Genomic DNA, 14,983 nt, shown 5'->3' on the forward strand with positions numbered 1-14,983 from the left:
GGGATCAGCAGACCTGTCATGCTCTGATGTGCGACAGATTACAATCTGAGACCTTAAATCTGCCTTTTTCCCCATGCTGTTTTCAGGTCCCAAGCCTGTCTGCCACTGTTTCACGTTGCCTGGGATGATCTGCTAGGCTCGTACTTAAGTGTGCCAACATGCCTTCTTCAAAAACAGAGACTGCTCCTCTGTCATGGGCAGTAAAGATGACAACTACCGAACTATTTTGCCATTGTGTACTAAGATAAAAGCATAAGACTCTATGATGAGATCATTAATTCAGATATTCTGGTTATACAGTTCAGTTCAGTCGAGTCTAACTCTTTGCGACCCCATGAACCACAGCATGCCAGGCCTCCCTGTCCATCACCAACTCCTGGATTTTACCCAAACTCATGTCCATCAAGTCGGTGATGCCATCCAACCATCTCATCCTCTGTCCTGCCCTCAATCTTTCCCAGCATCAGGGTCTTTTCCAATGAGTCAACTCTTCACATCAGGTGGCCAAAGTATTGGAGTTTCAGCTTCAATATCAGTCCTTCCAATGAACACCCAGGATTTCTCTCATTTAGGATGGACTGGTTGGATCTCCTTGCAGTCCAAGGGACTCTCAAGAGTCTTCTCCAACACCACAGTTCAAAAGCATCAATTCTTCTGTGCTCATCTTTCTTTATAATCCGACTCTAACATTCATACATGACTACTTGAAAAACCATAACCTTGACTAGACGGACCTTTGTTGACAAAGTAATGTCTCTGCTTTTTAATATGCTGTCTAGGTTGGTCATAACTTTCCTTCCAAGGAGTAAGTGTCTTTTAATTTCCTGGTTGAAATCACTATCTGCAGTGATTTTGGAGCCCCCCAAAATAAAGTCAGCCACTGTTTCCCCATCTATTTCCCATGAAGTGATGGGACCAGATGCCATGATCTTAGTTTTCTGAATGTTGAGCTTTAAGCCAACTTTTTCACTCTCCTCTTTCACTTTCATCAAGAGTCTCTTTAGTTCTTCTTCACTTTCTGCCATAAAATTTTGCATTAAAACATGCCTGTGGCTTGCTGTCAGTTTCCACATGACTTCAAATCCCCCTTCTCTCTATCTGTTGCACTATCATTCAATCTCTTGAATATGGCAAATTTACTTACTCCATGAAGCCTCTTCTCATTCTTCCAGCCATATAAAATAATGCTTTGTATTCTAGTAAGCAGGTTCATATCATGATCTTTATCACTGTAATCTGCTGTTTTTCTTGATAGCTCCATCAAGTTGGTAATCTATTAAGGACTACATCATAATCCCTTAATGGGACTTGTGTATATTAATCTCTAAAATGACTGAGCCAGCAGTGAAGCCCACTTTCAGTCTCTAAAATATTGCCCATTCTGAACTGAACTCCAATTTCCCTGAGTTGTCAATCTAGTTCTAACAGCCCAGAGAGCATCTTATCTGGTTAAGTGTCTTTCTTGCTATCTTGTTAAATGTACCCTCCTACTCCAGCTAAGTCCAACTCCTCTATAGCTCTATCCATCTCATTAATGAATCTAAGTTGTTGCACAAGTTGGCATAAGTAAAAAGTAAAAGGAAGCACAATGTAAATCTGTACAATTATTAGGAATACTGAATCCTTACGCTAAATTACTGTAGGAATAATCCCCAAAGACAACTTTATATTTCCCATCAGATGTTCTTTTTAAAAAAACAATATTTTAATGAGATAGTTTCAACTTGACAGTCATTGAAGAAGCTAGATATGCAACACTGTGCCTAGCACCGTGGTCACTACAAGGGCACGGGACATGGTAATATGATATGTGACATGTTCCTGTTTGTCCAGCTGTGACTGCCCTCACTTTCCCTTTGAGTGACACTCCCTCCCGCACCGGATATAAAGTTACTTAACACAAGTTACTGATTATAAGTCAATCATCATTCTATTGCCCATTGCTTTAAACGTAAACAACTTTATTCTCTCACTGAATGGCAAACTGGGGAATCATTCCTTGAAAAGGCACAGTCTCCCGTGAGATGGGAAAGGTTAAATTTGCAATTTCATTTTCTCCCAACTTCTTCTCCTCATTCCAATTTGTTTAGAATCAAAAGAGCTGGGAATTTTTAAGGAGAAACAAAATAAAATGGAAACAAAAAAAGCAATTTAAAGATGCTCCAGAATTGTAAAGTATATTCTAAGAGAAAAATGTAAAAACACATTTAATATTAACTCTGTCTTTCAATCTAATTCTCTTTAAGCTGCTATTTGTTTTACATCTTAATCATGCCTTAGTTTAACCATGTCATGTGGAAACACAATACAGATATCCACACATACTTTGCATTGAAGAATATACATAAATGTTTCTACAATTCTCCAGGAAAAATGTTTCCCATAATTTTTCTTTCCCGTAAGAATAAAACTCTCATAATTATTTTTTTTTTCAAAATTATCAATCCATTTCTCCCGTGTCTGCATGTTTAGTCACTTCAGTCACGTCCAACTCTTTGTGGTCCTATGGGGGCTGCAAGCCTATATAGCCCTCCAGGCTCCTCTGTCCATGGGATTCTCCAGGTAAGAATGCTGGAGTGGGTTGCCATGCCCTCCTCCAGGGGATCTTTCTGACCCAGGGATCAAACCTGCATCTCCTGCATTACAGGTGGATTCTTTACCACTGAGCTGCCAGGGAAGCTCCATTTTCTTCTATCTTTATCTAAATGTGAGGACAATATGTGATCCTGATTTCGATGGGGTAAGGATAAAGGTGGGCACTTTTCAGGGACCTCTACTCTGTGCCTGTTGTTGTTGTTTAGAAACTATGTCATGTCTGACTCTTTGTGACCCCCTGAACTGTAGCCCACCAGGCTTCTCTGTGCATGGGGTTTCCCAAGCAGGAATACTGAAGTGGGTCACTATTTCCTTCTCCAGGGAATCTTCCCAACCCAGGGATTGAACCTGTGTCTCCTGCATTGGCAGGCAGATTCTTTATCAGAGCCTTAGATCATAATCCTCATTTTATTCTATTTTCTCAAAATGATATAATCTTACAAATGACTAGTAAGAAGTGGACAGCTGACTGAAAAACTCATGAAAAGAAGAAATCTTCTTAAGTTCACATTACATGTTATAGAAAAGAATCACCACATTCCTCTTTAAGGTCTCAGTTCTAGTGGTCAGTATCCCCCATCTTCTAGCTGGCTCTTCATTTCTCTTACCTTCACCTGCACAAAATACAGACTAAAAATCTCTCTAATTGCTCTCAGCATTTCAGCTCTGGCTCTCAATCTGTGCACCTCACTCAGCCACACCAAGATTCACACCAAAAAAGCCATCTTCTGTTCCTCAGGCATTTCCCTTGAGTGGTATCGTTACCACAACAGATGCATACATTGATCTCGTCATCCCCAATCCCTGAAAAATCTCTAATAATTGAAGAAAACCCTATGAAATATATTCCAAAAGATTAATTCTTCAAGCCATTCCTCCTTTATCATGCTGTAATGTCACATTTTTTTGTAGGCAACACATGTTATAATTTATCACCTAAAAATGAGAATTTAAATATGCAAAGCAGTGGTAAGAACTTATACTGAATATTACCTTTTGGATAGGAGAGATTCTGCAACTATCTGAGGCTCTTTAGAAATGGTTCAGTAATTTCTCTGCTTTTGTAAATTATGGGGAAGATGCAGTTTATATGCATGGTGATACCCTACCTGCAGTGGAAAGAGCCACCAGACACACCTTCCTTATTCCCAAGGTGTGAAGCACAAATGTGTGATGCCAACAGTTCACATCAATTTCTAACATGAAGAGCAGAAATTACAGGTAAATTCAATAAAAAATTAAAAACTGAATAATTTTTTGCCAATATTTTGATTTACACATAGACCATTTCAAGGAAAAAAACTCATGGCAATCATTAATTGCCCTAACTCTACATAGTAAAGTATGGGTATATGTCATATTTATCACATTTATTTTCCATGTACATCCGTGAAGACAGACAAACCCTGTCTTCATGTACATCACAGGAAGTCAAACATTTGTGGTATGATTTTAAACTTCCTTGTGTTTGTTCAGTGACATATACTGCCTTCCTGATTAAACACTTTATGAAATGCTACTTTAGTTGTAATTAATATACTCCAGATCTTTTTTCAGTATTGATTTAATAATGTCTTAACATTCTTAATCAATTTAAATGAACATAAGGAAAGACAGGAGGTTGCAGCCCCCCACCTTGGCTTAATGGCTTGCATTTAAGGCTGAAACACTTTGTTTCTAGGTAACCAGATACCATAACTCACATTTATTTCTGATTAGGCATCAGGTATATTAGAGAGATAATTATAAAACTGTATTGGAATGGGCTGGAGGAAACACATCAGAACAACAAAAAAAAAAGATCATGCAAATAATATTAGTACCTGAACCATGTGCTGCTGCTGCTGCTAAGTCGCTTCAGTCGTGTCCAACTCTCTGCAACCCCACAGACGGCAGCCCACCAGGCTCCGCCATCCCTGGGATTCTCCAGGCAAGAACACTGGAGTGGGTTGCCATTTCCTTCTCCAGTGCATGAAAGTGAAAAATGAAAGTGAAGTCGCTCAGTCGTGTCCGACTCTTCGCGACCCCATGGACTGCAGCCTACCAGGCTCCTCATGTACACAGGGCTAATTTTCTACTATCATTCTTAAAGTCATGTGAGTGATAAGGAGACAGTATCTAGGAATACCATCAATGAAACCACGGTTTCATTGAAACTTACATTAAAAAAATACACTAAGTGCCTACAAACATTCAACATATAATACCATCTAGTGAAGATTCAAGGAAGAGACAAAAATGAGAAAGAAATATAACAAAGTATGACAGCTATAATGTAAGTATGTTCAAAGTAAGCATCTCTCTCTCTCTCGGGCAGTAAAGGAATCATAGAAAGAATGGGATGTCTTATAAGCTGGTTAGTTCCCTTACATTCAGGATGCTTTCAAGCATATGCTATAGGACTATTTTCTTATCAATTATGTAAACAGAAGTTCCTATACTGTGTAGGCCTGAAAAAGTCCCTTCTAGGCTAAAAATTATGATTATTCATTGGTTATTTATGTCTTGTTTTTTGATCCTTTTCAAAGCCCCTTTGGCATATGCCTATGTTTCTCTGTAGGTAAGATAAAGAATAGCCCTTCTTATTTGTACCTTTGCAACATTTTTCTCCAACAGCACTTTGTGAATTTTTTATACCACTCTGAACTATAGAGCTGAATCAATTGTGGGGAATGTGCTGAATGTCCATCCATAAAGGGAAACAAGATTAATGACCTCTAAATGTGAATGGGCAAAAGCAATTTACAAGAGTGAGTGAGGGTCATATTTTATTGCAGGCAGGTGCCTTATTCCAACTTTGCAAACAGTTACCAAAAATGCACACAACCACGAATCTTTAGCCTTTCCCTCCCCATGCAAAACCATTGTGTGTTCTGGACAAATGATGTCTACCAAGTTTTAACCCTTCAATCTTCATATGTTAATAAAGACTAAAAGAGATTGCTAGAGTGCGCCTTGTAGTAGAAACCAACAGCAAAAGCATTTTCCTTCCTAACACACTCTACAGCATCTGTACTGCATCCAGCAAGAAAAGGAGCATCAAATTGTGTCTCTCACTTCTTGGAAAACCCTTAGTGTGTGGGTTAACTAATCATGCATTTGAAAATTTTTCTTTCACCTTGGACTTTGTCCTTGTTCCACTAAACTGTGAATTTTAATCAGTGTATCAGATGGTGTTTTGTTTTCATATTTTGGTAGTCATAGTAGGGAGTGGTAAAAGGTATGTGATACGTGAAAACTCTGGTAAAATCTTTCTAGTACAAATTGTAATATAATAAAAATAAAAACACTTATGGTATGGGACCCTATTTCTCACCTTGACGGTAATGCCTTTAGTATAGTTTGGGTACACTGTATAGTATGGGGCTTCCCTGGTGGCTCAACTGGTAAAGAATCCACCTGCAATGCTGGAGACTTGGGTTTGATCCTGGGTTGGGAAGATCCCCTGGAGAAGGGACGAGCTATCCTCTCCAGTATTCTGGCCTGGAGAATTCCGTGGACTGTAACAGTCCATGGGGTCACAAAGAGACAGACACAGCTGAGTGACTTTCACTTTCAGGATAGTTTGAGCAAAGCCAATAGTGAAAGTGAAGTCGCTCAGTCGTGTCCGACTCTTTGCGACCCCATGGACTGTAGCCTACCAGGCTCCTCCGTCCATGGGATTCTCCAGGCAAGAGTACTGGAATGGGTTGCCATTACCTTCTCCAGGGGATCTTCCCAACCCAGGGATTGAACCCGGGTCTCCCACACTGGAGGCAGATGCTTTAATCTCTGAGCCACCAGGGAAGCTAACCTGGGTGAGTTAGTCTACTTGTGAACCTTTAAGGTGAGGGCAAGAGATTAATGTCTGAAACTAAAGCCTAGATGTATAAGCTACCTTTTGCTGCATAACAGATAACATGAAACTTAATAACTTAACACAACATGAAACTGTTATCTCTCAGTTTCCATGGGTCAGGAGTCCAGGCACAGAATAACTAAGTTCTCTGCTAATAGTCTCACAGGGCCAAAATCATAGTGTCAGCCAGGCTCTCTCATTATCTCCAGCCTGGAGTCCTTATGCAAGCTCCTGTGGCTGTAGAATTCAATTCCTTGCAGTTAAAAGATCAAGATCCTATTTTTCTCCAGGCTGACAGCACAGGGCACTCTCTGCTCCTTGAAGCCATCCACAGTTCCTTGCCATGCATCCCATTCCATCTTCCAAGTCAGCAATGAAGAATCCCTCTTTCACTGAATTCCTATCACATTCAAATCTCTATGGCCAGAAAGAGTCTTGACTTTAAAGGTTATTGTGATTTAAAGGTTAGGTTAGACCCACTGAATGTAAGACCCTTGTAGCTCAGTTGGTAAAGAATCTGCCTGAGATGCAAGAAACCAGGGTTTGATTCTTACGTTGGGAAGATCCCCTAGAGAAGGAAATGGCAACTTACTCCATTATTTTTGCCTGGAGAATCTCATGAATAGAGGAGGCTGGCAGGCTACAGTCTATGGGGTAGCAAGAGTTGGACACATTTTAGTGACTAAACCACCACCGCTTAATGTAATCTCCTTGGGATTCCCAGGTGGCACTAATGGTAAAGAATCTGCCTGCCAATGCAGGAGACCTAAGAGATACAGGTTAGATCCCTGGGCCAGGAAGATGCCCTGAAGAAGGGCATGGCAACCCACTCCAGTATTTTTGCCTAGAGAATTCCATGGAGAGAGGAGCCTGGCGGACTACAGTCCATAGGGTTATGAAGAGTTGGACACAACTGAAGTGACTTAGCACATTCTTAAAGTTAACTACGCTAAAAAAACAAAACCTAATTATGGAAATGACACTGAGATATGACATCATCATCACAGGTCCCTCACACAGTCAAGGGAAGGATATTATATAAAGGTGTGTGTCTTTGCAGGGAGGGTCATCTTAGAATTCTGCCAAATACATAAGGCATTGAATGGAGCATCATGAAACCAGGGCATAAGCCAAGACAAGTTAGTTGTTATCTTTAGTAGGGCTTTCCAGAAATGGCAGCAAGATAGCATCTCTGAAAATAGGAGTGAGGACAGAATCTTAGTTAAGATTAAGGGTTAAAACAGGATATTTTGACCAAGTAATGACATTGTTAAAAGTATTCTATTCATAATAGAGGGATATGAATATGTGTAACTTAACATTCCCTACCTGAAAAGATTCTAGCCTGTATCCTTCTGTGCAATTGGGTGATTGAGCTAAACCCCAACAATCCTGGGTAAAACCAAGTTATGAAATGTGATGAATGCTAAATGAATTAAAGGGTTCAACACAATTGGAAATATCAAAAGAAAATTCTGGATTTTTTTAAAGAATCAAATAAAACAAAAAACAAACCAAAAAAAAAAAAAAAAACAACCAGAAAATAGCTAAATGGAGCTTCCTCAGTATCCTCACTATGGATTGCAGATTAACAGATTAACAGGGCTCAGGACTATCTAGGTTTGGAATCCCAGTTCTCTAACTCACTAGTTATTTCACCATGGGGCAAGTTATTCAACTTCATTTTCCTCACATAACTTCGCTGTAAAAACATATAAAGTCGGTGTGCAATATATATGTACCTAAATATAAGAATATATAAAATTATATATATATTATATAACATAAATAATTTTTAATGCCTGACTTAGTTAATATGTAATAAAGATCAGCCATTATTGCTAGCATCAGTGTTCATATTACTCTTAATATTTGACTATTAGAACTAAAATTTGTATGCCTCTGTCCTACCACTGATAACTCAAAGCTCCAATGCACTTGCCTCTAGCACAGCACTCTGTAGTTATTTGCTTGCACATCTATCTAATTTTTGGGGTGGCAAGTTTTCTTAAGGGAAGAGAGCCATGCTCCCACTGATGTAAACCTCAAGACCCACAGTAGACAATACATATGGGTTGCTGAATATCACATATGCCTTAGTAGGAAATCACTTTTGCAGTATGAGTTTTCAGTTATGGCAGACACTGCCAGCTGCCCATTTTACATTTATACTTATGACTAATAGAACTTGGATTTGTTTTGGCCAGCCTCATTGATCCACTGTCCTTGTGGTATAGTTCTGTCCAAAAGATGTCAGGGTAAGTACTTGGGATTCCCCAGTCTAGAATGAGTTTGTGAGGTAGGAGATGAAATGGCCATTTTTTGCTTTGGGGGCATCAACTAGAAGAGGAAAAGACACAAATGAAGGACGGCAGTGTGGAAGACATAAGGAGTCAGGGGCATTGAGGACTTAAGAATCTGTAGCATTAATACTGGACAGGGTACTCTTGTACTTCCTGAATTGTGAGAAAAATAAACGCCTACTTTGGAAGCTACAGTAGTGAGATCTCTGTTAAATGCAGCCAGGCACAAGTTTCTAACTGATACATCATTTGATTCAGCACTGAAGGGCAAGGATCACCAAAGAGCTTGCAGAATATAATTAATCCATATTAATGCCATCCTTCTGCCACGAGATGACATGTAATTGGATATAGAACCGCTGTACAAGTCACTTGAGTCAGGGTGAGAGGAAGTAAACAAGGAGAATAATGCCTAAGGATATGCTTAACTCAAGCAATGTGGAACAATCATCCATTGCTGGGCAACAGAGAAAGGTTTCAATTTAGCATCTCATTTTGCATCTCATTTTGCGTATGATGTGTCTTATAATTCAGCCTGTGACGGAAAAGTGTAAGTGTGGCTACAGACCTCAGAGAATAATAGAGGAAGATTTTTCTACAGTGTCATGATGCATTAGCATTTTTAGGCAAATACACACATTTGTGTATTGTAATGTATAGGTTTAAACTATTTATCAATGAAATGTGTAATATCATTGATGTTAGAAACACTTGAGTTGGAGCAGATTGCCTAGGTTGCAATTGCACCTCTGCAGCTTATTAGCTACAGACCTCATCTTCGAGTCTCAGTTTTCTCATCAGCAAAATGGTTATAATAAAATCTACCCACAGCAGATGACCGTATAGTCTATTATACAGAGTGAAGTAAGTCAGAAAGAGAAAAACAAATAATGTAGTTTAATACATATATCTGGAATCTAGAAAGGTGGTACTGATGAAGCTATTTGCAGGGTAGCAATGGAGACGCAGACATAGAGAACAGACTTATGGGCATGGGGTGGCAAGGGGAGGAGGAAAAGGGTGGGATGAATGGGGAGAGTAGCATGTTCATATACACCACCACCTGTTAAATAGACAGCCAGTGGGAATTTGCTGTATGACTTAGGGGACTCAAACCAGAGTTCTGTGACAACCTAGAGGGGTGGGGTGGGATTGGCTGGGAGGTTCAACAGGGAGGGGACATATATATACCTATGGCTGATTCATGTTGATGTATGGCAGAAACCAACACAATAATGATAAGGCAATTATCCTTCAATTAAAAACAAACAGATAAATAATAATAAAAAGAGAAAAAAATCTACCCACAGGATTAGAAGGATGCTATGAGTTTCTTAATAGGAAGTACATAGCAAAGGGTGTGGCACAGTCATATATGCATTAGCCAATATTATTTTTACAATGTCATAAAAGTAAACATGCTCTCAACTGTCCAGGTGCAAAACAGTGGGCTTATCACACCTATTTCCACACATGTATTCCATTTAGATACACAGAGAACCCATTGTTCTGGTATATGCAGTGCTCGTTTACATGTTGCAGATCCTTCTGAATTTTAAAAAGCACCAGCAGCATCAGCTATAACAGCTACCACTTATTGAATATTTACTATGTGCAGGGGCTGTGCTGCACACTTCACTGGCATTCTCTCTTTAATCCTCACAAAGAATGTAGTATTATTACCAGCCCTCTAAAAGGATTAGCAACTTGCCCATGGTAACAAAACAAGCAGGCAGAGGAATTAGAATCCAAATCCATATCTCTGTTTCCAGAGCCTGTATTTTTGGTTTTGGTGCTGTTATTAGCTTAGATGACATGACATTTCTGGGGGAAAAAAAATTAAAAGTCCATGTTTTGGAGACTCAAAGAAGTTTCTATTGATATGGGAAAAATACTCTTGAGCTAACTTCCACAAACAAACATCGTATTTGCCATTAATCTTTTCTACTTATATTCTAGAACAGTAACACAAGAAAAACAAATATTGGAATAAAGAACAGTTATTTTTAAAGTTTAAAACCTGATATACTTGCTCAACTAAGTACTGCAGATAAACCAATACTGTCTACTCAATCACATAATGAAGTCAGTTAGTTAGAGGGTACAGAAAGAAATCTAATAAATGTCTCCAAAACACACGTGTCCCCTAAACCAAGCAGTCCTCAGAGCATTCCATAGCCATCTTGCTTGTTATCCGCTGAGCATGCTCTTTAGGAACTGTTGGTTCAATTGCCTGAATCGTGTGCCTAGTCCAATGACACCTAGTCAAGAGGAAGCAAGTTGAAATCCATTCCACACTCCATTTGCAATGGCGGGTATCCTGATTTACAGCTTAGTCAGCCTGGAGAAAGGATGTGTGTTTTCCTAATTAGCACTAAGGGATGATCTCTTCTAACAAGTACCTTGCATCCAAGGCAGTGCCATCTTGTTCACCACCATCCAAATACCTGGGAAAAGAGCTGGTGCATGCTGCTGCTGCTGCTAAGTCACTTCAGTCGTGTCCAACTCTGTGCGACCCCATAGATGGCAGCCCACCAGGCTCCCCTGTCCCTGGCATTCTCCAGGCAAGAACACTGGAGTGGGTTGCCATTTCCTTCTCCAATGCATGAAAGTGAAAAGTGAAAGTGAAGTCACTCAGTCGTGTCCGACTCTTAGCATCCCCATGGACTGCAGCCTACCAGGCTCCTCCATCCATGGGATTTTCCAGGCAAGAGTACTGGAGTGGGGTGCCACTGCCTTCTCCGGAGCTGGTGCATAGTAGGTGCTAAATAAATGTTTGATTAAAAAAAAAAAAAAAGCAATGACTAGCATGCAAAAGAAGGAAGGGAAAATTACTCCTCACACTTCGCTCCCTTCCTGCACCCTGCACAGTTCAGGGCTGATGCTACTGCCTAGAATATTCTCACCCAGAGTATCTATGCATTGTTATAAAAGGGAAGGCCTGGGGCTTAGTGCGTGATTGTATCCAGAATGCATATGTAGATGTGTGCAGCATAACAAATAACAAGATTAGATCCCATGTGAGCTCTCTTGTGCATAATAAAATTCCACATGTTAAGATGCAGATTTATTTCAAGCCCTGGAAGTGCTGACCATATGCCTCAGTGGCTGAGAAGATGGCTACTTAATAGATAATCTGAAACGCGCGCCAGAGAACTAATCACAGCCATCTGATCATCACGCCCCATCAAAAACCAGAAATGAGGAATCAGGGAACACAGCCAGCAACTGACAATACATCTCACAGGCAGGGAGAGGCAGGAGCATAAAGGGATGGGATAATAAAATGAACATCTCCCCATTCTAATAATTACAAAATAACAAAAATAACAGTAACAATAATAATAGCACAGCTCTATTATAGTGCTGCTATTGTTCAATTGCTCAGATGTGTCTGATTCTGTGACCACCATGGACTGCAGCATGCCAGGGTTCCCTGTCCTTCACCATCTGCCGGAGCTTGCTCCAACTCATGTCAATTGAGTCAGTGATACCATTCAACAATCTCGTCCTCTGTCATCCCCTTCTCCTCGTGCCTTCAAACTTTCCCACCATCAGGATCTTTTCTAATGAGTCAACTCTTTGCATCACTTGGCCAAAGTACTGGAGCTTCAGCATCAGACCTTCTAATGAATATTCAGGATCAATTTCCTTTAGAATTGACTGGTTTGAACTCCTTGCAGTCTAAGGGACTCTCAAGAGTTCTCCAACACCACAGCTCTAAAGCATCAATTCTTCAGTGCTCAGCCTTACTGGGAAACATGAAACTGAATAAACATGCTATTACTGTAAACTTTTTTTTAACTTTTCATTTTATATCAGCGTATTATTAACAGTATTGTGTTTCTTATAGTTTGTACAGCAAAATGATTCAGTTATATCTATACATCTCCTCTCCCTTGGGAAATTGTTCAGGATATTGATATTCCAGATGGCAGTATATGTTCCAAAATCTACATCCTAAAATGTGGAGTCTCTATACATAGTTCTGTCGACAGTCCAAGCTTTTGACTACTATCCTACAGAACATGGAACATCATAGATGCCAAATACTTCTTCACTGAACAAGCACATAACACAGTGTTATATGGTTATTAACTGAATTTAATAGCTCATAGCATATAATTTATAACCCTACAATATATTCTTAATATATTGATCATTATGAATGGAAATGTTTTAAAAGGTCTTGAGTGTTTCTCTGCCATCTTACTCAGAGACAGAGAAACTGTTACTAGAGAACAGTTTCCCCTTTTTTAATGACTGAGAGTCATGATCCAAACTGCATGTCTTTGAATGGCATGCCTCTTAGCCTCTGTATGAGTTTGCTACAGTTACCATGACCAAATGTGTGGCTTAAAGAACAGAAACTTATAGTCTCACAATTCTGGAAGCTACAAGTCCAAGATCAAGGCATCAGCCTAGCTGACTCCTCCTGAGGGCTGTGAGTGAGAAGCCATTCCATGCTTCTTCCCTACCTTCTGGCGATCTTTGGTGTTATATGCCTTCCATATGCGTCACTCCTATCTTTGCATAAATCTTTACACGGCGTTCTCCCTGTGCGCATCTCTGTCTAGTCAAAGTGCAAGTCACTCAGTCATGTCTGACTCTTTGTGACCAATGGACTATCCAGTCCATGGAATTCTCCAGGCCAGAATACCGGAGTGGGTAGCCTTTCCCTTCTTCAGGGGATCTTCCTAACCCAGGGATCAAATCCAGGTCTCCCACATTACAGGCAGATTCTTTACCAGCTGAGCCACAAGAGATGTCCAAGAATACTGGAGTGGGTAGCCTAACCCTTCTCCAATGGATCTTCCCGACCCAGGAATCAAACCGGGGTCTCCTGCATTGCAGGCGAATTCTAAGTTCCCCTTATATAGTCACCAGTGATATTAGATTAGGGGCCCACCCTACTTCAACATGACCTCATCTAAGCTAATTACATCTGCAATGGCCCTCTTTCCAAATAAGGTCACATTCCAAGGTACTGGAACTTAGGATTTCAACATATGACTTTGGGGAACTCAATTCAACCCATAACAGTCTCTTATCTATGTGCCTTTGTACACACTCTTCTCCACACTTAGAACACTCCCTCAACCATTGCATCCCTGTTTCTCCCATACCCTGTACAATTGGCTAATTAATCACTCAGGTCAGTGCTACTATTTCCCTTCCTTCAAGAAGCTTTCCCTGATGTAGCTTAAAGAATCTCAGCTAATATTATGAATAATATCAGATAAATATAAATCACATTCAGCAGTCATAATACAATGATAGCAATGCTGAGTTTTCCTAAACCTGCTCAGTGATCATTTGCTTTTTAGTTCTCTCATAATGTTTTTAATCTGTTTTTTAATTAAAGAAAATTAAGGTTGCTCATGAGTATTAGTTTATTACCTGTGTTGGTTTATTATTTTCTGGTGCATACTTTGCTGCGATAACAGATCTACTGGTCTGTTGTCAGATTAACTCCCTTTCTACATTCTACACTTTGTGATTGATCTCAAGCGAGGCAAAAATGATCTAATCCTCATTTCTTCATCTTGAAAATCAAAATACAATTCTTAGGTTGTAAAGCTGATGTGAGGATTTAGAGATACACCTGGGATAGTGCTTGACTCATGACTGGTACCTAGATACTCATTATTTAATAATTATCATAACTAGAACTGTCTTTAATATATGAACTTAGTATTATCAATGTTTCATTTAGGCTATATTTTTATTTTCCTAGTCTACAGGGCCAAAAGTATAAAAGTTTATCTTTTGGACCTATCTGTAACAAGAGAATAACTAAACTCTGAAGAGGGTTCTTTCTATAAGCCAGTATGTCATCTTTGGTACACAAGCCTGTGAAATCTGAGATCCTTCAGAAACTCTTCTGGTTTATCTTTGCTCATAATTTGAGTCTGATTAATCTGTAGCACAGTGTTACTAAGGTGTCATCAAATATCTTTAAATATCATTTAGTTATGATACACAATTACAGAGAAAAATACTGAAAACAAGGAAACTCCTCCTACTACCAAATAGGCTTTCCAGAAGCAAAACATTTAAAAATCTCATAAAACACATTTATGTCTATAGGAGGTAAGTAGATAGCTTATTTAACGTGAAGAATTCACTACTTTATCTTAAATAATGTAACCAGTGCTATATCAGACACAGGAAGACATAACAAAGCTCCAGAGTATCACATAATATGCATTCTTAATATAACACACTTTGGTCTTGGGAGGGAAGG

This window comes from Bos mutus, chromosome 6 (genome assembly GCF_027580195.1).
Source record: "Bos mutus isolate GX-2022 chromosome 6, NWIPB_WYAK_1.1, whole genome shotgun sequence".
Taxonomy (NCBI): Eukaryota; Metazoa; Chordata; class Mammalia; order Artiodactyla; family Bovidae; genus Bos; species Bos mutus.